Here is a 14,349-nt window from a genome sequence, read left to right on the forward strand (position 1 = left end):
CTCCTGGCRGCCAGAAACGTTTGCGCTGTTGGCAGCGCCCTGGGCCGCGGGCGGCGCCTCGGCCGTGTCCCCCCGCGCGGGAGCAGTCGGCGGAGCTCGCAGAGCACGGAAAGCCCGCGTTACTCATTTACTCATTTCTGCTGCCTGACGCCTCAGGCGTTTTGTGTGYACGGCTTGGGCTTTTTGAGTTAGCCTGCGTGGTTCACGGCACAGGAAGCGGCTCCTGATTGGGGTAAATTCCTAGCAGGTGTGACCGGGATCCTTGTGGCAAGCTCAGACTGCTGCACTTCAGGGGAATACCCCTTGCGAAGTCTTAGGGAATGATGCTTTCTCTGAGAAGTGCCTGGTTTTGCTCCCTCGCTTCCATAAAGGAGTAGTTGAATTATTCTGCTCCTAAGAAAGCGGCATCCTTCTCTCCTTCACCTCTGTAACAGGGTCAGAGAAGTTACGATATTGTGTTTCAAAGGAAAACGGGGGATTACCTGTCTGATCAGGGATTTGGGGGCCTCTGTTTTCTTGGTGTTTGCCTCGCCTGTGCTCTCAAAACCATGCAAAGCAGTAACATTAGCAAGACTTCTTTCCTTTTGATTTCTTTTCAATTTCAGGACTGGAGTCTCAAATAGCCTGGAGTTATGTTGGGTTATGTGGAAGCAATTATTTTTATTTAGATTTTTTTTTTTTTTTTTCAGGAAAGCCTGTTCATTTGCTACTGGTGTTTAAAATACATTTTGAAAACCTCCTTCAGACAGAATACTCACTTGAGCAGAAGAGGCTGTCTGAGCAATATGAGTATTAAGCCTTGATAGTAGGAATCTGCATTAAGTGAACTTACTGTGCATAAACATTTTTCAAGCTTTGACTTTGGACAATATTCTAGGAACTAAAGAGCTTTTTTTATTATTATTATTTTTTTAAATGAGATGCCATCTTGTCTCTATTTAATATTTGCTGTAACATTCCATGCAGGAAGAAAAAAGAGTTTTTGAATCATATTTAATTCTCCAAACCCCTGGTGCTCATACAGTGAAGGGGCATTAAAACTGCCTTAGATTATGAACTGTACGTCATGCTGAGAACATAATTGTAAAGGATCTATAGTTCTTGCACCTGAGCTTGCCAAGATTGCAATACTCAAAGTGTAAACCTGTTCTTTGCTGTTATTAAAATTATCTGGTTTAAAGTGCAGCTGCAGATATGCTATGACCCTTTTTGGATTTGTTCAAATAAAATACCAGACATTTATTATTATGATGGTTTAAATGCATAGATATATGTGTGTGTGTGTGTGTGTGTATGTATATAAAAAAAATAATTAGGTGAAGAATTTATACTTGGAAAGGTAATTTATTTTTCTCCATACGTATAAGGGAGGCATCTTTCAAACTGATAGTGTTRTGTCATACTTCCATTACCTAGTTACTCTTCCACTAAAATACAAATATGATTTCTTCTTTTTAAAAAGTGTTGTATTATTTATTGTAATTTTACACTTGTAGARCTCTAATTATATAATTATGTAATAATAGTTGTAAAGGGATACCACCTTATCACTTTCATAAGTTGTACCTCCTTTTAGAGGATTTGGACTATGCTTAACTCTGTAAAAGCTTAAGAGTTTTGTCACAACTTTATCATAATTTTTGATTAATCTGTTTGTGTGATGACTTCTGAATCTTAGGAGGAAAAAAAAAGTCAGTTTGGACTGTTTGGAATTCCCCTAGATTCCTAAATGCTCTATGAAATTTGCAGTTATTTTAGGGAGGAAGTGAAATAAAGGACACACAGCAAATGTATACTGCCCTACGCATCTGCTGCAAATGTTCTGAATGAGACATGTACTGATGTCAACCTATAAACCTACGTTACAGTTTCCAATTCTGATTCTCTTACTTCCAATTCTGATTTTTCTAACAATCTTTTGATGTATAACATAGTGCTTATGGAGGATGACAAAATGTATACTTGTTTCTAGAAGCCATCTAAATCTGCATAAAATTGCTTWTTTTGAAAGATAAAGAGAGATTTTCAGTAGTGGATGTTTAAAACTCCACTTTAAAAGACTTGTGTTTAAAATTAAACACAAATTAAGTTGTGTTTAAAAGAATTTATGGAATGGTCTTCTGTAAGACTAAATACCCATAAGACATTTATGAATATAATGGTCAGTATAAAATCCTTCGGGAGGATTTGAGGCTCTTATTCCTGCGTTTTTGCTTTGGGAATGGTTTGTTATCCTATAGAACCTGCATCCATCAATTTTATGTGGCTCCAACTAGGCCTTACGAAAGTGTTGCTGACTTTTGTCTTTATCTTGCCCCATCTCTTTAACATAATTGAGTCTGATTAAGATGCCCTTGAAACCCACCTTGACACATCATCTTAAACTCACTAGGAAGGTTCTTGCCCCTGAAGTGTGAGTAAGAACCTGCTTCATTCCTTTCTTTTGGAATCCCTCTGTATCATTATTTGAAGTGTTATCTAACACCTTTTTGTTCAGCACTTAAAAGCAATGTGATTCCCCCTCTRCAATTTTCTACTTTTGTATTGCCTTCTTTTTGCCCTTGAGCTGTTGGATGGAAATCTTAGCATTTTTTTGTCCATCTTTCCAGTTGCCAGGAAATGAGTATTCTGGAAAGGAGTGCCTTCATTTAGTAAATAATATATGTGCACAGCACCTGTGGACAGTATGTCATTTAACAGTTAAAATTAATAGATGAGTTATTTTGCTGGAAACTCCATCAGTGCATGAACTATGACAGAAAAAAAAAACCCTGTCTTTATATGCTTCTATATTGCAGTTACATCCTGACACATTATATATATGCAGCGAGATTTAATTAGTTTAAAAGTGGTGCACACTTGATTGTATTGTATTACCCTAGAGAGACAGGAATAACTAGATTTTAATTTTTGGCGTACTACTGAATGCATTTTTTTAAACAGTGTTTTTACGGTATAAAGTTGCCAGATGCTCTCCTAGAGCAAAGGAGATTTTAACCTAATAAAAGCTCAGAACTTGTATAGTAGATTGCTCTTACAATGGCTTTAATCTTTGCTTACAGAAGGATACTTCTCCAACTGCTAGTTTGTAGCATAATTAAACTACCTATGTATGTTCATGTGCTTACCCTGSAGATACTGTACAGAGATAGCTGGTTAAAATAATAATAACAAAAATAGATAAAATGGTAGACATCTTAAATACTGTTGACACAGTTATACTGTTCAGGGCATGATGTTTCATATTTTATCCTGGCATCTTTGTATGTAAAAATGTACAAAAATATCGCTGAAGATATAGAGCAGAAAACTGTTATGTTTGTAGAAAATATGCAACTAGGGTAACATGCCCTCTAGGATCTATCTATATGTACGTAGYACATATGTTATCTTTTTGAGCTATGACAAGTGTTTTGTAATTGTAGATGATAGCTTTCAGTGTCAAGTKTTCATTATAATCCAGTGAACCCAAAGGGTAAAGATGCATTTGGGATTTTTTAAAACTGAGTGCCTAATCTGTGTTAGAAAAAAGGATTTTGCCCTCTTTCGCCATCCCCTCCTTTCCTCCCATTTGTTTTTTCAGCGGCTGGCATGATTACATCTTCTTTAGCTGAAATGGAATTGTAACCGTTTTGTCTTCTGATGAATTATTTGGTGTTTGAGTGTACAGACAAAAGAAAATGATGAGAAAAGTAACATCTGGCTGCATGTATTTGGTGACCAAATACAATTAGAAATACTCCATGGGGTCATCATTGGGCCTACTTAAGTCACTGGCCAACAGTCTCAAATGGTTGGAAAGGAGTATGGAGAGTTGTTTGTTTAAATACTGAGCAGATTTAATTTTAGAAAAAAAACCACTATTTAAAGGTACAATATACACTGAAAGGATTCTAGCAGGTCCCACAAGATCCAGATATAGAAGAACATTTCTCAGCTGGACTGAATCTGATTCTCTCTTGCCAATTTTTATCAGTGCAAGTTAATGAATTTCCATGAATACTTGCTGATATGTGAGGGAAGAGAATTGGGTCAAGATAGTTGTACAGAATACCTGAACTGTAAACATTCGTCTGACCATAGGTTCTTGAATAAAGGCTGAATTGGATCCTGTGGTGGTGCTGATAGGAGAAGTGTCTTTTCTAGCTGGAATTTCGTCTGTTGGAACTACAGAGATGACATGAAACAAATTCACTTCTTGCAAAGTCCCTCCCCAGAAACTGTGTTTGGAAAAAAAAGGGGGACTTGAATGACATGTTTGATCAGTGAGTTTTTGAATTGCAACACTATATCTGAATTGTGTGGCAGTGGTGTACACCTCTGAGTAATCTGAAATTGCTGATGTCTTTAGAAGCATCACATGGCTGTGATTCATGGGTTTTAGATTAGCCATTCTGTTTGAAGTCTCAGTATTTAGTCATTCCCTTTTAGCAGGCCGGGTGTTTCTGCTGTAAGTTGGTTACTTGGTGAATTAATGAGCAATAGATAGCATTTCTGAAGGAAGTGTGAGCAATTCCCTAACCAGGTGTGGCTTTATGTTGACTCTCATGATTGTCTGAAATAAAGTTAAGGTACAGGCTGTGGTTTTATTTACATTGTTGTTCATTCTTCTTTTCTTATCTCAGAGATTTCTTCTTATGATGCCTGAAAGTGATGTGAAACATTAAAATATATATAATACACACACAYATATGGTAGATATGAACCTAGGTGCTGTGTGGTATATGGGAGGAATTAAAGTTTTTAGGCAACCAGGTTTGCTTAAAAAAAATGTTCTAGCTGGCTATGAAGGAATTCAAAGAAGGTCAGAGACATTGTTTTGTGCTGATGGAAGTAAGCAAAAARATGAGCAGCTATTGCTAACTCACAGAAGAGCACCACATGGAACTGTGGAAACATGAAAAGCTAAGGTGACCCAGATTTTAAGGAAATCACAGCAGACACTTCTGAAAACCCAGCTGGCAGCTTGGAATGGAGAATTATTCAGGACACAGATGGAAACAGCCTTTTGAAACTCTTAACATCTTCAATTAAGCCCCAGAAATGCACCTTATTCTTAGACATTAATTAATAAGAGACTAGGAAGAATGTTTGTCAAGGGAAAAGATGCCTTGTGTGAACTTATAAAATTAATAAGTAGGAGCCTGCTGATAGTGTRCATGCTACTAATGACATGTCACTGTGAGCTGTGAGGTATCTCAAATTGACAAATAACTTCCTAGAATTAAGTGAGAGAAGTGTAGAAGAGATACAGATACTTCCCAGATAGTGTAGAAGAGGAGAAACTGATTTTATTTTTTTTCCAAAATCCTTTCTGGATAACTGTACAGATGGATGACATAGGATGACTACAGAAGATTATGGAAATACAAAACCATTTAAGTTTTTTTTTTTTTTTTTTTTTTTTTTTGCTCATGGAACCTTGGTCCACCTTCTTTGTGGAAGTGGAGCTAAGGAGGCTTAGGTCTTCTGCTTCAGTAGAAAGTGGAGAGATAATAAAATATCATGAACAAATGCAGGATACTTAGGGGAGGGGAATAAGCAAGACACCAGATATTTAGTTGTCAATATGCAAATGCTTTAAGGCATGTTAATAAATGAAAATAATCAAAACACCATTTATATGTAAATACGATCTAGTTAGCATTGCTGAAACTATCTTCTTGTAATGACCAAAAAGAAAACCCCCAAAAAACAACATATACCTGGTTATACATCATGTAGAARCTATTATTCAAACCAAAAAGCAGCAAAGAGAGATTTATGTGACCATGATAAAGTTATACTGTTTTTGTTACTAAAATACTGTATTTTGTTATAAAATACTGTAATAATTGCATCAAATTCAGAAGGAATGATGCCTTTATTAGGACAGTTTTGAAAGAAGACTCTACTGTTTCTTCAATTTGGGGAAATCAAATGAGGTACCTTTATTATTGAGTTGTGAGAAAACAAATTACAGTAGTAGTTTAGAAAAAATGATAAAAAATTACTATAATGGACATTGTAAAATGCCTAGGACCAACTACTATAAATCCAGGAGCTTTAAAAGAAGTAGAAATAGAAATCACTGAATCACTTACATTTGATAGCAGACCAACATTGCACATGCTTCAGAAGATTTCAAATTATTGACAAAGAATTTATTCTAAAATAAATATAGATGTTCTTATATATATATATTTATATATGTACACACACGCACGCACACACACACACACACACAGATAACTACAGGATAGTGAGCCTGACATGAATCTCAGGTAATAAGATAAAGGACTTGGTAAATMAAAAATTAAAGAGAGTTTGTATAATTAGTGCCAAATGAACATGGGATTACAGAAACTCGTCCAACCTTTCTGACTTTTGAGCAGTATGTCCTGATTAGGAGCCTTCTCTTTTATGCTYTCTTCTGAATCTTGAATTGCTAGTCAACATTCAGCAAGTGGGAGRTAGTGTCATGGACTTTGGGTGCTGTCCTGGGAAGGAAATGCAAGTGCTTTTGGGTTGAAAGGGATTTCATTTCAGCTCAAGGCTTTTCAGTGAACAAGCTCGCTCACCGCTGAAATCATGTGGAAAGTGAACATTTGCTCAGTATAAAGTAAACAGAAATGGTGGAAAAGATACTAGAATTCAGGAGAAAGATTCAGTCTATAAATAATGGCATTTCATATGTCTACCTAGTTCAGTTCTGTGTGGACATGCCTGATTTGAGGGAASGAAAAGGTTTTTAGACATGCCTTCTACTTGATATTTTACATACAGTTATTCTTCAATATGTGTGGATGCTGGCTAAACTGTACAGGTATTTCTGAACCTTTAGAGATGAGACCTCTGTAGCTGTATCTAACCTGGGAGACTTAACTGCATGCCTGAGCTGTGATATGGCTTGTGCTGGAGAGGAACCTGGCACGAATGTGTGACGGGCCTGAATTTTACAGGAAAGAAACCCAGGTTTATACACTTGAAATGCAGAGCAGAATACTCCTGCAGATCTCCAACTTAAACTTCTGGGATGCCGAAACATAGACGGGTTTAGATGTCACCTTTGTGAACCTAAATTTGTAGGAGGCTGAAGGTCCAGAGCAGTTTACTCTCATACTATATTGCATGTGAACTGAGAGTGCATAATTTTGAACTTTCCTGATTGAGAAATCAGTTTARGAAAACTGCTTCAAACATAAGATATTTCTTAGTGTTTAAAGCTGCACTAAAGYTAAATTAACATATGCAAAACATAGCACTGGTAACATAGAAAGGCTATTATTTTTATTTTTATTTTTTGTATGAGTACTGACAGATTTTATGTAAATTTTTGCTGCTGCTGGTGTCCCTTAGCATTATAAAGTTGCACTTTACATAAGACAGTCTTTTCAAGGCGATCTAAAGAAGAAATGGTTTCTAAAACAGAAATTTCCAGATTTATTTTTACAGGTACCATAACTGAGAACTGATGTTGTACTGCACAGGTCCAGGAGTGCCAGCTTGTKCTACCCCTTTGCAATCAGCGAAGGAGTAGTCTGGGCAGCTGGGATGGGAAGTTTGTTGCATTTGCAGGCACTATCTTGTCTTTCTTGTGTGTGAGGTGGAGGAAGCAGCTCAATTCTCAGGTGTCACTTGTAATGCATGATTTATTTAGTAGTTGTACAGGGAATCTCAGCTCTGTAGTAGAGAAAGAATTAGCTAATTCACTGTAGTTCTAAGTTGAGAGACTCACAAGTATTTTTGCATGTTTTCTTTCTCTCCAGTGTTTACCTGCCAGTTGTTACAAGGTCAAAACTCAAGAATTTACTCTTTCATTTCATTGCACAAGTTGCCTAGGAGATTGCTGTTAAAAGAAAACTAATAAAAGCTCCATGATGAAGTTTGCTTATGTGCATGCTATCTTTTATTTTACAGTGTGAACAGGAGGTTAGAACAGTCTCCTATTTCTTCTACACAAAAGCAAATACCACCAATTCAGCACCTCTCTAGATTGTCCTCTGTTATGGCCTGAGTGCAGGAATTAATCTTCTTAAACTGTAAACTGGCAAATCCTGTCAGTCCATTTTCTGTTTCTTAGGTAGTGGAAGGTTACTTTCTTGCCATGCTCTATTTCTGCATGATTTTTTTAGGGGAAAAAAAAAAAAGGAGAAAAAAATATAGTCTTGCCCAGTACTCTATATTTGCATCTTGGTGCAAAACAAAATGTCTTTTTATTAGATTATTTCTGATATGCTTCTGGAAAAAAATCTTGGAGTTAAATAAAATAGTTCTTCACTGCGAATTAGATAATCATGAATAGAATAAATCAGATTAGTCATATGCCTGAAAGCTAGCAATTTAACAACAGTGACAGTCTTTTGACAAAGAAATAACTACTGTAGTAATCTAGGCTCCAGCCTTTATTATTCCTCTGATATACTTGCACATTGTCCATCCTGTTGTTTGTGGGTAGAATAATCCAGAATTGGAATGTCATTCCAGCATCTGTTAAATAATTTTCTTCATTCCTGTAATGGTTACCACATTTCAAAATGCCATGGGCAGCACTAGCAATGATCTTTTCTCCCTAGGGAATTAACAGAATGCTTTTGAGCTGAAAGATGCGTGATTTGGTCTTGAGACTACACATAAATTACACACAAGTGCAATGCGCTTCTGGCGCTTCTCTATTTATTACTGCATCTGATCCAAAGCGCTAGAAAAAGAAATGAAGATTTGCCCAGTAAATGAATCTGAAGTAATTTCAGATTTCTAGTGTTGCTAATTTCATTTTCTGATTGTTACATGAATCCAGTTGTTTAGAGGGTCTTAGCAAGTCAGGAGGCATGTTTTGGAGGCGCTGAGAGTCTAAAAGTTCTGTTTAATGTTTTTAAAGAAGCATAGAGCAGTTTGCCAATTTATAAAAATTGGTCTTTTTATGTGCTTCCAAACAGATTTGGAATCTGTTTGTGGGTGATAAGGTTTTATGCATGTTGGCTACATACACTGTTTTGTGAGTAAAGTTGCAATTATTTTACTTTGAATGTAATAAGGTGCTATAAATGGAGCAGAATCTCACACAAAGAAAAAATGCATAGAATTTTTCCTTATAATACACTATTTCCACCTGCTGTATTCCCATTTTCATTTTACTTAAAAAGAGAAAACAGTATTAATAGCCATAGGTTTATTGTTCTTGCTTACCGACTACTTGTAATTCATTGACGTGGTCTTGTTGTGAGTTGACTTATTGAACTCTTGAGAACGGAATTTTTAAGGACCCCTTAATTTATATTTTGAACAATATACCAGCAAAACTCTACTTCTATAGCTTTATTGGCATACTTTCAATCTTATTACTGAGTACTTACTTTTACATCCTGAATATGCTTTTTATAAGTTTGGGGGACTTTTTTTTTTTTTTTTTGATTGTCAGAACACCTTTAATGTTGATCTTGGATTTAGGATCAAGATGATCTTTGCTCTTTTTAAGACCAGTAACTGTACTAAATAACCATACAAAACATTTAAATATCCTGTCTGTCCAAACTTGTTATCAATTGCTTTCATTGTGCCCAGGTGATTCTCATTTGCAAGGTGGCAATACTGCTAGTGTTCTCTGGACTACATCTAAGAGAACACCGTTTTTTTCCAACTCGGTTTTGCTGTTGCTGTACACATCARAATAAAAATACTTCTTATTCTCCTGCTCTTTTGAAATTTGGGAAGTATTTTTGTAAAAGTTATCACAAGTTCCACTCTTAGTGTGCTGTCCCCGATGAAACAAACCTTCATACTTTCTATTTGATTAGTCTTGAATGCATTCCTTTGGGCACCAGTTGTGTGTAATCACCTTATGTTACTTTTTTCTTTGTGCTACTTGTATGTACTGCTGCTGGTTTGGGGCAAGTTTCAATTCATTTTGTCTCACAATAACCCAAGACAACCAGGAAGAACACTCATAATTCTAACTAAAATCTTTAGGAATTTACCTGCCACTTTTCTCATTGCCAGCTATGTACAGTGTTATAAAATAGCACTTTTTCCCGGCTCATTAATACACGTTTCCTGATCTGATGTCCAGGWTGTTCCTGTAGCGCTAGAGGAACCTCTTCCCGCTGGAGGAGACGAGCAAGCCCTTTACAGAGGTCCTTTCTCCTCTGCTCCTGGTGCTGACCATGTTGGGTGCCCCAAGGCTTCTCTTTGGCAGCTTTGCCATGCTCTTGTGCTAGCACCTGCCACGTCCCCATAGCTTGAAAATCATGCTCTGTTTTAATGCTCCCAGTTGGGCGTGACACGAAATGCCACTGAGTGCGTGTTCAGTCTGACCCTTGTTTGATTAATGTCTGATCATCTGGTCAAGCCCCTTTGAAATTCAGTTGAGATGTTTGATGCAGAAAGATTCCTAAGGAAGAGCAAAATTATGTGCTCTTATTAAGTTAAAGACAATATATGACTTATATCTTTCAATGTATGAAAAAATTGGGATTTTAGTTATCAGAAGGACTAAAGTAAGAAAAATTAATAACATGAAGCGTGAATGTACTGAGATATAACTTAATTTCAGTAAAAGTTGGCTGGTGGTGTTTGTTTTTGTGAGAGATGAATAAAAYACTTTTTGTAGTTTATGTAGAGAAAATTCCCTTGAACTGTGTCTTTAGGATGAGTGAGTATTCCTCTGTGTGCATGTGAGGTGCCCTAACCTTGGACGTAGCCTTGGGTAATGTCATCTTTCTGCTACAATGCTATCATTACAAAGAGTTATGCTACATGAAGTGGTGGATCTTTCTCTGCTAGGAATGAATCCTTCTGTATAGCGTTATATTATTACTGGGCTAACAAAGTTTGTTGCTTTGTGGTTCGGGAGATACAGAGCAGCAAAGAGTGTATCAAAGAACAATATAAAAGTGCTGGCCTTTAAAAATTAAAAACAGTATTTTATGGGAAATGTACCTCAGGAAAATGAAAATATTTGGCCCACTGAGGTATTGTAATATATCAGTCATTACTATTTCTATTGTTATTATAACCATAGATCATTTTTTATGATATTTATTCTTCTCCTTTTTTTAAGTTACTTCATTTTCCATGATTGAAGAAGAAATAAAGAGCAAGAAGAAATGTTGCTGTTGTTTTTTTTTTAGTGTTCTAGAATTCTTTAAGTGTTATATGTGACGGTGAATTGTAAATTGTATGATGTTTAAAAAAATAATTTTTATAATATCTCTATAGGCATCATGTTATACCAGTACCAGTTATATATTTTTTTCTTTAAAAAATGAGTTTTATCTTAGACATAAAAAAAAATAATAATTTCACTTACCACTTGTATTCAAAATTTTAAGAGACTTTCAGTGCATTTTTAATTGCTTATTAGTTGAGTCTTCATATTTTTTAAAAAACGGTGCATCTCCTAAAAATCCTGTATTTTCCACCACTATTAAAGTTGAGGGCTTGTGAAATCTGTGGTGGACTACCTACCTCTGCTCCCTGAACTGTCCTCATGGGAATGATTTCCAGAAGCTTCTGTAGCCCAACCATTGCTGTGCAGGTAGCTGTTTTTCCTATGGAGAGCTGGATGTCGGAGAGAGGAGGTGGGCTATATATATGTGTATATATATGTTGAATTCGGCCAGGGTGCTTGTGGGTTTAGGAGAGCCTAGCAGAGTTTAGAGGCAGCCTGTTTGTTCTAAAATGTGTACATTGGACCTGTGGGAATAACTGTTCTTAGTAATGGCAGTACTGACAACACAAAATGAGTTCATCACACAGTTGAACTGCATATATAGCTTCAGTTATGTTTTGTAAATTTAGCAGACTTCCTGTGGCAACTTGTGCTCTGAGAAAGCTTCTGTGTTTTGATGGTATCTTAGGAAATGTCATAGAATTGGTATTTCTCTTCTTTGCTTTTTATTAATCTCTGTTCAGAAGGTTCTTGCAGGCTGTACTCTTATTATGCAATCCGCATTGCTTGGTTTAAGTGTGATGACATTGCTTTTATTGTTTTTTTTTTTTTTTTTTTTTTTTTAAAGTACATACTTAGAAGTATGTCTAGATATTGTGAAGAAATCTTTTGTCCGTAATTGAAAGTTAATAATAAAACCGAATTACATGGTTTATGAATACATTATATTTGTTTTTTCACTAGTCACGGCTCTTGACATCATGCRTTTGTCTTAGAAAATCTTGCACCTGGTACAAGACACATCTGCCTTACACTGTTAAAATCTGCTCTCTGCCGAAATCTTTCTATATTTTTTTTCTCTCCAAATTATTGTACAGTACGTGGAATGATTCCACTTTTCATTCATACCTTTTTTTAAAATATGGTAATTTTATTACCAAGTGGATTTCCATTTTCATTTTCTTCCCTCTGTCATAATTACGGCTTTGGGAGAACTAAAACAAATGTTGCTGTTTGACCTAAACATTCCTGTGTTTGTATAGAAAGGAAAGAAAGGAATGTTATTTTTCCCTTGCGTACTCATCAGTAAGTATCTTGCTTACCTTTCACATACATTTCCCATAGCATCTGGCCTACTGAAACTCCAAGCTTCAGTTCTCTGCTTTATATTCTAATTGTATATACAGGGTATTATATTTCCCTGATGTCTTGAAATCCTCATCCTTACTGAGTCTTCCYGACTTCACTGTTGATTTTGACAGTGCTTATCATAATTCCCCCCTTGAATCTTTGTTCTTTCTTGCCTCTCTTTTTGAGAGGTTAACACAGCATGGAAATGTATGATTTGAAAAGACTGCTATTAGAGTGGTTACAAGGTGTCCAATACCTGGGTGTTATAACATATCAAAAGTGTAGTACCTAGAGAGAGACTGCTTTTTCATTGACTAGAAGTAAAGGAATTGACAGAGATGTTACAAAATGCTAAGGTTCTGTTTAAATGACACTAAACGCTCCTTTTATCAAGCCATGAAAGTTTTTTTTATTATTATTATTTTTTTTWATTTATAGTATAGGTCCAGAAGGATGAATCAAGTATTCAACAAAATAGTTTCCAGAGAACGATGATTACAGGTATTGGATAACTGCACTTAATGGTAGCCTAGTTTGAAAAAAATGCATTACTCACTTGAATTACATATAATGAAGCCTTTTAGACAGCTGTAGGCTACCAGGGAAGCTGTTTCACAAGCTGCTAGTGTTGTGTTTTAATAGCTTTGAGAGGAACAATGTAGCTGCTGCCCATTCCCCGCTGAGGACCCACTTGAGCTCTTACGGGCAGTAGACATGAATCAAATAAGAGACATGCTAGATTTTCATTTAGGAAAAACAGTAATGATAAAAGAGAGACAATGTTCTTGGAATAAATTCATTTTCTAAAGGAAATTACTTTAATGTTTGTTTCATTTATTTTCGACTGGCTAAGTTTTAAGCCTAAAAATGAAGTTTGCAACAGAAGCAATGAGAAGCTGACAGACGTGTAGTAGTACCAACGTGAAAAGTGTCAACCTAATAAAAGAAAAAATGTCCAACCTTTTAGCTTATGGCAATATGATTGACTAAAACTGTCATTTAAATTTTATAARGTGGCCTCTGTTGCCATGTTTTACAGTCTTCAGCTATGCTTTCTCTGATTGCAGTATTCCATACAATTGGATTCTGTAAACTATATTAATAGTGAGATTTGCTTTTCACACAAGTAACAACAACAACAAAAAGCCATTTCAGCTTGTTGATGGAATAGTAAATTTGCCATTCTTTGCAGTTTTCCATCTTTTGGAAAACTCCAATCCAGAGGCCATCAGAACTGGGATAGCCTGCCAGATATTTATCTCTTCAGAATAGAGAGGCCCCTGGCCACCTGCTTTTTTATTGTTATTGCAAACTGTATACTTTTAAATATATGCTTRTACTATATACTTAAATATATATTTATACTATATACTTAAATATATAAATATACTTCTAAATCTTTTCTTGTCTGTATATTTTAAAACATGTAAGTTACTAAAATATATGTATGTCTAGGATATGCAATTGTCCCTTAGTGGTTACAAAACATATTAGGTTAAAAGGTGTAGCCTTTTTGTTTGAGCATCAGCTCAGTTTTTATTCATCAAATGAGATAGTAACATTTTACTGACTGTAAGCTCAATTTAAATTATGAAAAGGATTTCACTGCTCTGTGTTCAAAAAATATATGAAAGACAAGCAAACCAAACAAAATAATAGACGTGTAACGTGCAACTGGTGATTTTTGGAAGAAATCTATGAGTAAACTTATAAATGTCAAGAGCTAATTAGGATTTAGAACATGCTAGCTACTTCACAGGAACTGCAAATGTGCATTCTTATCTCCAGTTTTTCTCATGCTTGGAATGGTGGGCAAGCATAAAGATGTTTGAGACTGAATATTTAATTGA

At 35.7% G+C, this 14,349-nt stretch overlaps 1 protein-coding gene across 1 annotated transcript in view; it reads left to right on the forward strand.

Moving 5' to 3' along the window:
- PUDP (pseudouridine 5'-phosphatase) overlaps positions 1 to 14,349 on the forward strand; it is a 66,632-nt gene that overhangs the window by 579 nt on the left and 51,704 nt on the right. The window lies entirely within an intron of this gene.

The sequence above is a fragment of the Nothoprocta perdicaria genome, unplaced genomic scaffold (genome assembly GCF_003342845.1).
Source record: "Nothoprocta perdicaria isolate Ctin4 unplaced genomic scaffold, notPer1 scaffold_255, whole genome shotgun sequence".
Lineage (NCBI taxonomy): Eukaryota > Metazoa > Chordata > Aves > Tinamiformes > Tinamidae > Nothoprocta > Nothoprocta perdicaria.